This window comes from Piliocolobus tephrosceles, chromosome 5 (genome assembly GCF_002776525.5).
Source record: "Piliocolobus tephrosceles isolate RC106 chromosome 5, ASM277652v3, whole genome shotgun sequence".
Lineage (NCBI taxonomy): Eukaryota > Metazoa > Chordata > Mammalia > Primates > Cercopithecidae > Piliocolobus > Piliocolobus tephrosceles.
Window position 1 is genome coordinate 93,838,250 of NC_045438.1, and position 15,687 is coordinate 93,853,936.

Below are 15,687 nucleotides of genomic sequence, written 5' to 3' on the forward strand. Positions count from 1 at the left end.
TTTTTATAAGGTGTTGGTCAAAAGGTAATTTCAATAACTCTCTTACCTTTTTCATTTATGTCTATCATTTCATCAGTGGGGGTCACAGCCATTTACTCCATTTTTGGAGATGACATTTAACTCAAAAATCCCTGGAAGGAGTAGCAAAGTGGCTTGGGTTTACATGAAGGTAGGAACTGGTGGGTTTGGATGATGGTGAGCATAGGAGTGGGCAGAAGAAGAGACAAGAGTGAGTCTAAGTAGGGAGAGCTGTGCTAGAAAAGTCTTTGAAAGGAGAGAGCTAGTATGCTGGGAATGAAAATCGCTGACTTTGAAATGGTCTAGAATCAATCCTGGGTGCACATTATTATTAATTTTCTTTGACACTAATGATTTTTAAGGTAAGCCTTCAGGACTTGAATACATTGGAAAAATTGGGAAAAGCAGAATTTTCATTATCAAAGCCTCTTCTTGCCATGTGATTGTGTGTGCTGCTTGCAGGGCAAGTTGCTAAACAGGGAGACAGAAGTGCAAATTCAATATCTGGTTCTGCAGATTTGTCTCTATAGATTCTATGACTTCATTCAGGCACAATTTCATATTGAGTTCTTCCTGCCTTAAATTAGAAGACACTGGTCCTTCAGACTTAAAATGGGTTCATTTGCTGAAGCTTTTCATTCTGAGGTTCCCTGAGGAAACAAGAGAAGCATTTATTGTCACCAGGGGTTACTGGTTTGGAAACCCTCTTTCCTGCTGCTATGTTGTTCTCTGATTGCACATCTGGGCTACAATTTGGGTGAGGAAGAAAGGTGAACCCTAAAAGTTACTGGCTTTGTCTTTGGCCCAGCATGGCTTTTAAAAAGCTGAAGGTGTTTCGGTGACCCCTTTCCCTACTTGAAAGTAATATTCAAAAAGAGTGAAAAGAGAGCAGATTTTTGTTGTTGTTGTTGTTGTTATTGTTGTTTGTTTGTTTTAAAGACTTTCATAGGGAGTAGTATTTTCCTCTATTCTAGTTTTCTTTTAAAATTATAATGATAATTCTGCTTCACATATGTGCTTGTCCTATAGATCAGACAAGGCATTAATTTGCTTATTGCAGTTTGACAAACTACCTGTATTGACTTATTGTCAAACCAAAGCAGCCACCCCTGGTATAAAGGCTCTGAATTGTTTTCTTTTTCTTTTTCTTGGGGGGTGGTAAATGAAACATCATCTTGGAGGCTTTCTTTCTCTGAATTTATTACAAGGAAAGTGGAAAATAGACAAAGCAATTAGGATCTCCATGCAGGAATTAAACTTACTTGCATCTTTACTAGACTTATTAATTTGTAAAATCTAGTTCTCTGTAAAGTTTAAAAACTATACATTGTCTAAATTTTTGTATGTGGAAAAGGAAAAACTCAGAATATAATTCAAAATATGTTCAGATCATTATAATATCAAAGATAATTTGAACTTGTAATCCAGGAGTCTCTTAGTAAAATAAATTTGAACTAAAGCAGGAAAGTATTAGCTGGGCTCACAGGGACAGGCTATTATTTCCTGATCGAGGAACTGGATGATCTGGAACTGATTCTAGATTCTATGGAAAAAATGGATAATTTCAATGAAATTCTTGAAATGTGTATGAAGTGAAGCAGAAAACTGGGACAAAATAAAATTGTTCATTCATGTGTTTGCTTCTCTCAAAGCTTGAATAATACGTTTGAAGGTTTCATAACCAACCCTGGTCCTGGTCTAAATATAATGTGGGCAGAATAATTGGTGTGTCTCCATGTCCTTTGCTGAAAATTCTGCCATCAACTGTAAAAATAATTTTACTCAAATATGCATTTATGGTTGGAAATGGTTAGCTAATTATAAATGAGCTGCTGGAGCATTAAAACTATTAATTTAATAAATTTCCTGACCAGTGTGTATCTAGTCCCAGAGCAATCTCTGGCACATATTAGGCATTCAATAACTAGCTTTTAAGTGAATGAATTAAGTTAGCTGAGAGGCAACTTCATCTTTAGTATACATAAATTAAATTTCTGCTATGGTTTCAATGTTTATGTCCCCTGCAAAATTCAGGTTGAAATTTAAACCCCAATGCAACAGTACTAAGAGGCAAGGCCTTCAAAAGGTGATGAGGCCTTATGAAAAAGTTAAAGGGTGAATTTGGCCTGTCCATCTGCCCTACCATGTGAGATTACAGTATTCAAGGTGCCATCTTGGAAGCAGAAACTGGGTCCTCAATGGACAGTGAACCTACCAGTACCTTGATCTCGGGCTTCCCACCCTCCAAAACTGTAAGAAATAAATTTCTGTTCTTTGTGAATTGTCCAGTATAAGGTATTTTGTTATAGCAGGAAGAACAAATTAAGAAAACATTCCCAATAACAAAAAATGGGAACTTTCAGCAAGGTATGGTGGAAGTTCTGGGAAAACAGACTGTCGTACAAGGACATTCTAAGGAAGGACGAATCCCATAGAGAGATTGGTAGGGTTGAAGAATGGATAGATCCACAAGGGCAATTTTGCCATGGAGTTAAGGAGTCTGTAAATGTTAAATGTCATAGTTTGTGTAAAGAATACATTAGTGCAGAACTTTCTAAACTTTCTTTGTTCCCGGTGCCCTTAGGGTTAGTGATTTTTTTTCACAGTGCCCTTAGTCCAAAAGAAAAAGCCAACAGTTTTACTTATTAAGTAGCTAGTTCTAAATAAATCAGTATTTAAGTCCTAACAACTTAGTAGCCATTTGAATAAATAATACATTTAAATTAAGAAAAGAAAACCTGTAAATTTATTTCTGAAATAACTAGGATTCCTTATCAACGGGATGTGTGTGCTGGTTGAACACTTTACAATTGATCAAATACTGATGTCACTGTTACCTTTGGTTTTCTTTCCACAGCATCTTTCATGCTGTACTTGATTTTTATCCCAGCAACCATGAAAAATCCAGTTTCAGAAAGATATAATATTTGGAAAGGAACATAGCCATCTAATGTTTAAGTAGTCACGCAGTGTCTGACAGATGTCAGGAATTGTGTCTTCCTAAAAAATGTAAAATAAATTGGTGCACCCTGTGAGTTCATTACAGTGTCCCAGAGCCCGTTGGGTAAAAAGTTGGCAACTACAGGATTATAAAGTTGAAAGACATACATAATAATCATAATAATAATGTCAACTGCCAATTCGCTAAAAAGACCACCTAAATAAAGGAAACTGCATTTATTCTGAACCCAGTAAGGAAGATCAATATCTTGTTGTAATCTTAGTAAATCTTCTTAGGGTAGAGGTGAAAGCCAGCGTATTTATGAGGTTTTGGGGGTTCTGGTTTAAGACAGGTCTTTCAATGCAGAGAACTTAACTGGATTGACTAGAGTTTATGACATAATAGTATAAAATTGATGGACACAGTGAGGCAAGGATTTTGAAGGAGTGTAGAAAGGTAAGTCATCTCTTGATAAGCCTGGTTGCATGATCTATTATGAGAAATGAAATGATGAAAGCATAGTTGAAAGTTTGGATATATGGATTTGGTGGAATTTCTTGAAATAAACAAAAATACAATTATTTGCCTTTTGTTGGGCGAGAGTTTCTTGTTAAGAGTAAAATCATGTTAATACATACATTGGGCTGTATAGTTTTGGTTCTCAGTAATAATGATAAAAAACAATAGCAGCTAACATTTATTGAGACTTTTATCTTGCCAGTTGTAGTTCTAAGTGCTTTACATGAATTATATTTGTAAATATTCTTAACGATTTTATGAGGTAGGCGTTAGTATTCCCATATTTATAGAAAAATGCTCTGAAAGGAAGACAGTAGTTAATTATACTTTGTGGTCATGGAGTGAGGACAAGACACAGCATGTGCTTTTTGTTTTGTTTTCTTTTGTTTTTAGTGAAAAGGCACAGAAAGTGAAAAGGCACAGAAATTACAGAATATGAGATTAATTAATGAGTTTGTACATTATTTTCAAAGTGCTCTTTAAGCATTCATATTACTCCTGCTGTGGCCCAGTAATGGTCTCTGTGCCTCCCTGCACAGACTTTGATACAGGAACAACTCTGGTTTGACCATGCTTTGGATCTAGCTTGTTGTAGCTTTCTTATTTATTTATCCTGGTTGTCAATGACCAGCTGCCTGCGAACTGACCTCAGGCCTCACGCTGCTGCTGACTTGGAGAATTCCTGAAGGGCAGCAAAGCCTTTGGACATGGAGAACAGGCTTTCATCTGGGCAACACTGGGAGGTAGTGCACAGAGTCTCATGTTTTGTGATACGTTGGTGGCTTAGTTATTGAGTTATATTACAGACTGTGACTTCATTCTGAAAAAAAGTGTAGTGCTTAAGTGGCTTGCATCCTTGCTAGCTTAAGAAAATATTTTAGGTGGCAGCATTATGTGGTGAAAGGACAACAGATTTTGATGCAGTAATTTTAGGACTGAGTTTGGGCTCTTCCATTTCCAAGCTGTGTTATCTTACACACATTATCTGGCATCTCTGAACTTCAGGTTCTTCTTTAGTAAGTTATGATGAATATGTACTTCACAGGGTTATTGTGGAGTTCCAATAAGGTAATGTTAAAGTATATTAAAGACATTTTTAACACAACAAAGTTTTAAACAAATACTTGTTATGATTGTTATTATGTGGTTATATAAAAATATGTTGTATACAGTCAATTACTAGATATTTCTATAATTCTACTTCATGCTAACATGTTTATTCCTTGAAGCACAAGGAATTAGAGAATGATATGAATCATTCTCTAATTCTGAAAATGTTGCAATCTAATACCCTGACAACTCATTTACAATAGACAAAACATTTCTAAGCATAAATGCACATTGGATTGATAATTATTTCTCCAAGCTATATTTTGAGTTGGTAATTTAATCTTCATGCAGCCTCTTAGGATTTATATTGTATGTGTCAGCTTAAATACATGCCCACAGACACACTCATACCCTCACAGCATTGGCTGCACTGAGAAATTCACCTCTATTATTATTATGGTTATTCTTCAGTATCTTTATTATTTTTAACTTTTATTTTAGGTTCAGGGGTACATGTGCAGGTTTGTTATATAGGTAAATTGTTCGTCATGGGGGTTTGGCATATAGATTATTTCATCACCCAGGTAATAAGCATAGTACTTGTTAGGTATTTTTTTTATCCTGTCCCTCCTCCCACCCTCAAAGAGGCCCTAGTGTCCGTCAAATCAAAACATAATTCTTTAGCTAATCCTATAGATGTTGCCATGGATCTGAAGACCTGGAACATATAATTTACCAATTAAATGTTCATTGCAGAGGTTATTCTTTATGAAGTGTGAAAGGACACAAAATTTGCAATGCAATCTTGGCTGGCCTTCCATTAACACTAATTATAATCTTCATATGAGAGTTGTCAGGTGTGTCTTGAAATTGATTAAAATTCATGCATATTATATAGTGACTTATTTTGTTTCATAAAACAGAGGCTTAATTAGAAGGATACTGACTTTTCCCATGAGACCAAAGGTAGAAAAGTAGTGGGGCATTATGACAGGAACTAGACCTACAGTTCACCTTGCAGATTTTCTTAGTATGTATCCTTTTCTGGCAATAAATGGGGCTATTTTAGTGCCTCTCTCATTGTCCTTTTCTTGCTAAAGGACAGTTTCTTGTACTCTCCTTAAGCATTCCTATCATAGTGTCCTCAAAGCAAGATCCTCTGACCTAGGAGTCCTTACAATACAACAAAGAAGCAACCACCACTAACTGACCTTCCTGTTCATTGACCCAGTTCCACATTCCTTGAAGAGAGATTCTCATTAATCCAACTGAGTCTCTTGATTACTAGTCCTCTATAAATTGCCCAATAGAATATAGCCATGGAACAAGGTCCTGAAGGACAAACGTGACTCCGGGGGCAGGTGGTGGCCGTTCTCAGAGAAGGGGCTTGGGCAGGATCATCCTCAAATCATAATAACATAAAAAGATTTTAACAATAGAAACTTTTCACTATTGTCACAGAAATATTAGGTTGCAAAAACTTAGATTTACGTAAATCTAGTTTTATGTAACGAAGTTTATAAACATTGTCATAGTGAAATGTTTACTGGCTTGGAATAGCTATTTAAAGGAATTTCAAATAGTTATTTAAAACAATAGTTATTTAAAGGAATTATATAGCTAAGTTCTTTTAAAAACATTCAATCAATATGCCTTTGTGAAGCATATTTTTGTAAGTGTACCATTTTGCTTATGTGGTTTTTTTATGGTAGATTGGTATAATAGCAAGAATTTCTTTACTTTACATTATTAGGATAGTACTTTATAGAACTTTATGGTTCCTTAAGCCATTGGGTTCTGTCTAACCATGCATTTATTATTTTATTTATTATTTTCATTATTTAGTAGAGATGAGGTTTCACTATGGTGCTAAGGGTAGTCTCAAACTCCTCACCTCAGCAAGCCTCCTGCCTCATCCTCCCAAAGTGCTGGGATTAGAGGTATGAGTTTGATTGCTGTTCCTTCCTTTAGTTTGTATCTGATCATATATAATCTGTATACAGAAGTATTGGCTTAATTCCAAAATAAGCATAGAAAAGAGCTTGAAGTATTAGAAAAATAGAAGGAAGGACAATGTGACTGGAGTCTAGTGAACCATGACTGAACAACGTGCATGTATAAACACCAAGAAACAATCAGGATAGATATCTAGGAAGCTCTTTATGAATGGCTGTGATTTTTTTTTTCCAGTGTGCATTTGTTATTTGTAGAAGACCACACTGAGGACCACTGCAACCTGAAAAACTCACTCTCAAGGAGTTCCATGACTTATTAAGTTAGTAAGGCTTTCTTGGATTGGAGGAAAATCTGTATAAGGTACAGTTAAGCCATTAGGTCTCCATCCCTTCTGGAGATCAGGTGACTCCCACTCAATTAGGAGACAAGCCATTAATATTCAGGAGAAACTGAACCTGAGAAACTCCCCTTTGTACCAGACCTACCAATGTAAGCATGTCAGCAGGGTGGGGAAGTGCAAATGGTTAAAAAGAAAAAGTAAAAGAAACAGACAATACAGGAAGACAAAGAAGACAAAATAAATTAATATAATTGAAATCTTAAGAATAACAGGGAATATTGCTTCCAATAAAAATGAGAAACGAAAGCAAAACCTAAGATACTTATGTAAAGAAACAATCAGAAAGAGTTCCTGGAGATTAAAATAAAATCATTTAGAAAATCAACTAGATGTTGAGAAAATTCCTGGAGAAAATAGAATCAAAAGATAAATAAATGGAAAATAGTAAAAAAAAAAAAAAAAAAAAAAAAAAGTAAGAAAATTAAATGATCAATCTAGTAGTCCAGCATTAAGCTAATAGATATTAAAGAGAGAACAGAGAAAACACAGTTTAGGAAATTGTTCAAGAAATAGAGCACAAAAAAATTTCTATAACTAAAGTACAGGCTTTCAGATTAAAAGAACCCAGTAAGAATTCAGCAAGAAAAGATTCACATTTTTTGTGAAGTTTCATAACACCTGGAAAGAGCAGAGGGTCCAAAACTTCTCAGAGAGAAAAACAAATATTTACCTACAAAGACTCTCGAATCAGAATGGCATTAAAGTTCTCAAAAACAACACTGAAGTTAGAATATTATGGAGAGACACCTTAAAATTAAAAAGAAATGTAATTTTCAATTTAATATTACATACCCCACCAAACTATTATTCAAGTATTTGTATAGAGTAAATATATTTCAGGATGTGAAAAGTCATTTGTGATTCTTGTGCTCTTTTAAATGAAGTTACTATGGGATAAGCTTTGGCAGAATAACAGGATAAACAGGATAAGTGACATTATGGAATCCAGGGAAAGGAGATCCGATTCTTAAAAGGAATTCCTCCCCTTCTCCCCTCTCCCCTCCCCTTACCTTCTTTTCTCTTTTTTTTCCCCTCCGTCTTTCCTTCTTCCTTTTCTTCTTCCTATTTTAAGGTTGAAAGTGGTATGAGACTTTAGATCCTATAACCTGGAGTCTGTGGGATTTTACAACTCTTAATACTATCGCATTTCCTTTTATCACAAGGAAGGATGCCTTTTGTATCCTATTTTTAATGAGTCCCATGTTTATTGGCAGAGTGGTGGTGAGATGATCCCAAGAATAGTGTGGCTAGGAGAGAGATGCAGTGGGAGAACTCATATATTGATGAAGAATATTAGGAAAGCAAGTTGAAAACTTCAGGAAGAAGAATGAAAATCAGAACATATTTTCCCCTGGACAGATACCAATGGGATTAAAACTTGGTGCTGAAGTTTGAAGCATGTAGAACATCCACAAAACTTTCAGTCTTTTTTATGCTTCTATTAGGATTTTTGCATAATCTCTTCAGGATCCTGAGCTCAAATTAACTACAACTATACTGAGAAGCAATTGAGGAAATTTTTTTGTAACAAGTTCACTTATCAAAAAATAATTTTAGAAGAAAAAGGACAATTATTTTGCTATTTATTGCCACTAAAAATCTTTGGTACGAATTTTTTATACAAATGCATTGCCCTATAGTTCATATTGAATGAAATAATAAAGTAAATCAACTCTTCAGCACACTCTCACATAGCTATTATATTTTTATCAGTAAGGTTTCAACTGAGCAAACATTGTTCAGATGAAACCATTGATTCCATTTCACTATATTATTCATACCTCTCCTTTTGTGAAAGGGACAAAATGGGAGAAATTGGTTGGTACCACAAGAAATGGAAAGCGAGGGGTCTGTGGGTGGAGTAACTGTTCTCCATATGATCACATTATGATACATCATATTATCTATCTCTATTGGTATAATTGAGTATATGAAAATTAAGTGTTAATGACATGTTTCTTAAATACATTTTAAAAGCTGGACATTTGAGAGACAATGATGTCTGTGTCAGACTTTGCTTGTGCAACCCCAGCTCCAGTGAAGGGGCAGAGCTGTGTTTGTTACTCAGACTCCTTGACTTCAGCTGAGTAAGTTGGATGAATTCTAAGGTATTTTTATTTTCTTCCTTCCTCATCTGTCCTGATATGTTTGCTTCCATTTCCTGTCCTTTCTCTATCTTTTTTTTTTTTCTCAAGGGAAGCAAATAGAGTATGTTCAAACCTCTATTTGATCTGTATACCATGTTTATTGCTCAGTTGAAGTTTGCCTTCGCTTAAGGCTGCAGGGAAATTACACTTGCTAGATTGTGGGTTTTGAGCCAGATTGTAGAGTTTGTGCCATTCCTTAAAAAAAACAAAGCTTGAGAGGTGTATATGAGTAAATATTTCTCAGTCAACGGCTAAGCAGTTACCTGGAGTGCTCTAAAAAATCATGCTGCTTTTCCTTGTTCAGAGAAAAGGCTATTAAAGAGATTAATAAACAATGTTAAATGTTAGAGAAGATTTATGCAATTATATACCATTTTTCTTCTCTTTCCACCTGGTTGAGGTAGCAGTTTTTGTACTTACTTTGAGTCTAAGTATGTAATACACAAGAAGATATTGCCTCGTAGAATGAAAAATGAGAATTTGGCTGAAGGACATCTATGAAAATGGACACAAAGTTAAAACTGAGTTAATCATTTTAAATGTTGAAAATCCTGTTTTTTTTTAAATTTAAATTTTATTTTATTATTATTATTATTATTATTTTGCTACTAAGTTGTGAGGGGGAGTTTCATCTATTTTATCTTCTATAGACTGGGTTTGTAGGTGGCCTAATCTGCATAATATGAGATATGGTATGAGGCTGGATGTTGTGTATCTACCTGTGAATGAAGAGATTGACCCATTTAGATGTTAGCCTATGTACTATCTCAAGGATTTTTTACCTTTGACTGAAGATAGTTTAGGTCTGTTATTTTTCTCTGCTGTGTGGTTTCTGGCAAATCACTTTCTCTCTTAGTTTCTTTACATGTAAAATAAGATTATTAACATCTATTAGGTTGGTGCAAAAGTAATTGCAGGTCTTGCCATTGAAAATAATGGCAAAAACTGGATTACTTTTGCTCCAATCTAATACTTCACTGAGTAAGAAATGCATGCAAAATTCTTTAAAATGTATGTATGTCATAGTAAGTGTTCAACCAATGATATTTATTTTAGTCATCACTATCATCATGTTTTGTATTACAGCCATTTGAACTGATGGCATCTGTGTTTCCCAGTAGACATGGAGCTTCTTGAGAGTAGAGAGTATGTCTTTTTGTTTTTTTTTTTTTTCCTACCATAGGCCATAACACAAAGACATGAGCCAAACACTTTACAGAAGTTTAATTGAAATAATAAAAGCAAGGATCTCAAACAACAGCTAATCTAAAATCTTTATTTTTTTTAGTTCATGATGCTGACAACTTGGATGACTAGCAAAACCAACTTACATTCCGTTTGCAGAAGCTGAGAGGTGGTGGGATAGCAGTCCTGGAACATGCTTGGTTTCAAGGAGAAAACATCTAGATTAGGAATTCATGTTTGATAAATACCTCCAATGCCCTACACTCCAAACGTTTATAGATTTTAATGTTTGAAAGTTTTAGCTTAATTTGGGTTAAGAACTATGCTACAAAGATATTACAAAGTTACTTTCCATTAAGGTGTGGGATTTTGGGTATTTGCATGCTTGCTTTTGACACGTTCAAAATGGCACAGAACCAAATATAAATCTGTTTTGGAATGAGTCAGGAAAAAAATAAATAGTGAAGTGAGCTTGAGTTACACTCAAGCATACAGTTACAGGCAAGCATGAGTTACAGGCAAGCATGCTGCTGGCAATTATCTGGGCCATGTGTGCCTATTTAAACAACAAGTGTGATAGTAATTATAAAATGCCACTAAAATTCTATATTGCTTAAGACAGAGGCAAAACTGCATCTCTTTCTGTCTCTGCTGTGTTGATCTTACATCAGTACATTTTTTCTTCTTTTTTATTAAAAAAATCTCTCTTTTGGAGATATCTGTTAGGAGTGGGAATATATTTTTCTAAAATAGAGATTTATAAAATTAGACATCAAATACACTTTTCATGGCAATAAGCTGAATTGCATTAATTTTGTATTTTAATGTCTCTCTTCCTAAACGTCACTAAAGCAGCATAATCTATGAAAATTTATAACAAATAAAAACCTAGTTCTTGAAGTATGTGCTCCCGGAATGTTTTTCTTCACATTTTATCCTAGTTATAAAATGTGTAGATATTTGGGTTGCACATGGCCTATATTGTTTTTAAAATAGTTTAAGCCTTATCCACAAGGTGGTTGGTAATCCAAGTAGGTTTCCAATATTTTTCCATTTTTTGTCATAATTAATGATACTTAGCTTATCAAGAGTGTTGTTTTATAATTGCCCAGTCAGATATCAATGAAAGAGATTAATAATAGTGAATTATAAATAGAAATCAATCTCTTAGTATGAATTAATAAGTTGTAAGAAATTGATTTTTCATTTCTTTTGCTAGTTCATTAAACACATTAATGCCCTAAATGAAAAGCTACTCCATGTTTCTTAAAATCTGGTTGAATAATTTGTCAAGACAGGTCACATTAAAAAAAATCCCTTGGGTTCTTTACTAGTCTCGTTTTAATATAACTTTGGATAAACATCATTTTAAATGCTGACTCTATTGTCTTTCTGTATTTAAGTGCTGGCTTCATAATTCAATGTCCTATGAGCAACAGACAACACAGTTCATATCTGGGCTAATGTTTTTTATTTCTTGTTTTTATTGAAAGTGGTACATGAGGGCACATAAAGTGGTACATGAAGTTCCCCTGAGATCTTGTAAGTATGGGGAATGAGATTGTTTTCTGAGAATTAAATTATAAAATCAGTGGATAGTAGATCATAACAGAAATATGTGACCACTTGGAAAAAAATGGATTTACTGGCAGGGCCAGAGCAAGACTTGACTGAATAAATAAATAAACCTAAAGGAAGATTAATAGTCAAAGGGAACACTATTCAGCAATAAAGTCAGGAACAATTGACCCAGAAGAACAAACATTAGCTGTGTCCAATCTAAATACAGAAAGGACATGTTGGCCAATGGTTTTATTGTGGACATAATGCTTTGGACCATCATCTAAATAATATAACTCACTTCTGTTGTGATTATATGGTCGTCGAGGACCCTTCCCATTAAAGTTTGACTTTCCTTAATGATCTGCCTTTGGGAGAGAAGAGGTGGTTGTGCTGATGTCAGTGTTTAAGGAGGTATGACAACCATATTTCTATTTATAAATTTACAAGTTGGCATTATGATTTTATACATCATTCTCTGTCTATTAGCTGAGTGAAATCCACCCATGAAAGATAGATTGACTCTCAAATTGCTGACTTGTAGGTCTTTAAGCTTATGTGTTTTATGGCCAGAACCAATTGCTTGTTGATTTTATCACCATAATGCAACTCTGAGACCTCAGATAGATGTACATACAGATAGGTTTACATGCAGAGAGAGAGAGACAGAGAGAAACTGCATTTTCTTCTTTGTCTATCTTGGAAAACACTACTCAAAGCTTGATCAAAACTCTTTTTTATTATGCTTTTGCTGTAATCAATTATTTTATCTAAGTGATAGATTAGTGGTTTATTCAATGATCTATTAATGAGGTGGGCTCTAACAGAGTACTATAATAGCTTTCATCTCTGCCTAAAAGTATGTTTTTTGTGTGTGTGGAGAGGCAATCAATAAAAATAAGCAGCCTCCATACATAAAAGCTGTTAGAATGACACCACTTACTTTGGGTTAGTGTTTTAGAGTTTATAAAGCAAATTCACATTAATTCTCTCTTGATCCTTTCAGTAACTGTGTGACGCATGCAGGAGAAGTATTATTATTTTGAGTTTGCAGATTAGGAAATTGTGGCTCAGAGAATTTAAGAGATTAGCCAAGATCTCATGACTAAGAAATGACAGCCAGCACAAACAGCTTGTCTTCAAACACTCATCCAGTACCCTTCCAATTAGGTTATTCTGCCTTGCATATAGAATTAAATAAAATTTTTTAAAAGGTTCCAAAAGCTAATGATTGATTAAAATTTATTTTTACAAAATACTCCCATTTTGCATATTTAAACTATGATAAGAAGGAGAAAGTGATTTATAGTTAACCCATTCATGACATTTTTTTTTATCATGCACCTACCATGTGTCAGATGCTGAACTGGGGGTACAATGGGGAACAAGGCAGATAGGGTCTCGTAAAACATTTTAGTGTGGAAGACAGTCATTATGCATGTAATCAAACAAATGACCATGTGTGATTGTGATGACAGATAGGGAGCTTGAGAGACCTTCCTCAAGGGTGACATTTAAGCTGAGGCCCTTTGGATAGTAAGTTGGCCAGATATATGATAGGGGTGTCTCTTTATTAAGAGCCGTATCTACTTTAACTAGATCACCTTAAACAAAAACAGAGAAAATTGATTTCTTACCACAACTTTTTGTCCACATCCCAGTTCCGGCATGAGAGAGATGAAGGCTGGGAGGAAGAAGAAAAGAGATGCTACTTTAAATGAGCTAATCCATGATAATTAATTACTATGGCTTTTTGGTTCTCATTATCATAGTTTAGCAGAATTTTTGAATAAAAAAGCCCCACAAGATTCAGGGATGTCTAATAGGATATTGTGTCTCATAAAAACAATTAGTTAGAGGTCCAAACTTAATTGTCTTAATAAGCCACTTAATCATTCACGACAGACAAGAGAAGTCACAAAGGACCACAGTTCTAAGGCTTTTAGTTTTAGGTTTTCAAAAGCTCATTAGTTAAGCACTAGGATGAAAAGCAGAGTGCAACATTACTTTATCCAAAGAGCCCAGTGATTGTTAATCTACATTTGTGAAGTTGCTTTGTATTAATCCTCAGTAGCATGAGGAAAATTTTGAAGGAGTCCCTATACAGAGATGATAATAGGCATCATCAAGACAAAATAGAACTAACCAGAAATTACTTTGAAAATCCAATTTTAATGATGAGAGACTGAATAGTTCTCATTCTAAATAAGATAATAAACAGAGCCCTGATCTTTATTAACTGGAAGCTTGAGGAATGAGTTATTTTGGCCAATTATTAAATATAAACTCATCTTCATTTAAAAAGTGATCTTTTTATGCTTGTGTATTTTTCCAACTATAATAGTATATGCTTATGTTAGAAAGTTGGAAACTTTTTTAAAAAGCTCATGAAAGAAACAGTAATATACCATGATTAAAGTAATTCAACAACCTGGTACCAAATACATTTTAATAGATCTCTCTCACATCCTTTAAGAATGTGCACATGTAATTAAATATATGAAAAAAGTGGACACATTACTGTCTATAATAGTTCAGACTTTACTTTGTCAGTTATAAACATTTTAACACAACATTAAATATTTTTGAAATGATCTTATTTCTACGTGCTATTTTACGATGGAGATGGGCCAAAATTATTTAACCATTGTTTTTATGTTAGATATCTTGGAAGTGCCTTTTTTGACATTCATACCTAATGCCAGAGTGAATATCCTTGCTCATTAATTTGATTTTTTTGGTATAAATTCCTACAAAGGGATATTACTGAGTCACCATAAATGAATGTTAAAAACATATTTACATGCATTACAAAATTGCATGCTTGTATGCCTCATTTGTTTTCTTTTTTGTAACAATTTATACAAAGTTTACATTTATTTGTTTTCATTCCTAGCAACATTGATTGAAAATGCCAATTTCACTGCATCTTATAAATCTTGAAAATTATTCATTAAAAATTGAATCAGTATGGTGGACTGAGATAATATGTTTTTATGCCTCCTCATCTAAAGTCTTTAAACTTATAAAAATATATTTTAAAAATTAACCTAGAGCAACGTGGTATAAAGGAAAGGAAAGAAAGCCATCAGCTCACAAGATATTTTTAGGAATTCCTGAAAATAAGAAAGCAGATGGCATTGGAATTTTAGAGAAAAGATAAAAACACAGGCCAAAACAATTGGGAAAACTATCACAGATGTGTAGAAACAATTCCAGGGATATTTCAAGCTTAGATTCAGCACATACAAAGGCAAGTGTTGTGTATGGAGGACTTATTAGCTTAAAGATTGCTTGTCTCTTTGCACTCCTATCCCTTGCACTTTTTCTCTAAATGTAATAATGTATCTGGAATGAGCTCCTACAGTGAATAGTGAATACTTAGGTCTGAGAGAGAAGTAGAAAGAAGGAAAGATCTCAGCAGAAAACAGTTTAAACTGATCTTCGTGCCCAGCATGAGTAAAAACCTCTTTAAGACTCATAGGTGTCAGTCTAGAATTTACCTGTCCACTTTCTCCATGCTCTCCAATAGCCATGCTCAACTTTCACCATTTAAGCATGATCTTTATAGATATTTCATGTATGTCTCTATCAGAATGAGAAAGCTTCCTGATATTTTTAGTATGCTGAGAGTTTTAAAATTATGATTGGGTGTTGAATTTTGTCAATTTTCATATGTTGAAATGTTTATGTTATTTATATTTATTCTGTTAATAGGAATTACATTGATTTCTTACAGTTAACTTCTCATTCTTGGTATAAACCCTAGTGGGTTATGCTGTGTATATATTTGTTCATCATGGATTTGGTTTGCTAATATTTACTTAAGAGTTTCTGCATCTATGTTTAGGAGGGGTATTGGTGTACACATGTCTGTGAAGTCTTCATCAGGTTCGATATTTTAATAAAAA